At 54.4% G+C, this 215-nt stretch overlaps 1 long non-coding RNA gene across 1 annotated transcript; it reads right to left on the bottom strand.

Moving 5' to 3' along the window:
• Window positions 1-5: 5 nt before the first annotated feature.
• Window positions 6-215, bottom strand: LOC109118095. Its single transcript, XR_002025505.1, has 2 exons — window positions 153-215; window positions 6-61 (listed from the first exon to the last, which is right to left on the bottom strand). It is a non-coding gene; the product is annotated as an uncharacterized LOC109118095 (long non-coding RNA).

Below are 215 nucleotides of genomic sequence, written 5' to 3'. Positions count from 1 at the left end.
GGAGCTGGATTACTTCTCCATACTCTGGATGCTCGATTACAGTACCATTGCAGGCAAATTTCTGCAAGCAGAGGGAGATCGCATCAGGCTTCCGGCTCGCGCACTCAGGGGCCCGAGAAACCTGGCTTCAGGCCGCGCCGCCTCGGACCTACCTTCTTAAACGCCTTCACCAGTTTCTTCTTATCGTAATCATCAGCGATCCCTTGCACAGTGGT

The sequence above is a fragment of the Fukomys damarensis genome, unplaced genomic scaffold (genome assembly GCF_012274545.1).
Source record: "Fukomys damarensis isolate Sample0158 unplaced genomic scaffold, DMR_v1.0_HiC HiC_scaffold_44139, whole genome shotgun sequence".
NCBI classification, from domain to species: Eukaryota; Metazoa; Chordata; class Mammalia; order Rodentia; family Bathyergidae; genus Fukomys; species Fukomys damarensis.
The sequence above is the reverse complement of the archived record's forward strand: the minus strand, read 5'-3'. Positions and strand labels throughout refer to the sequence as shown.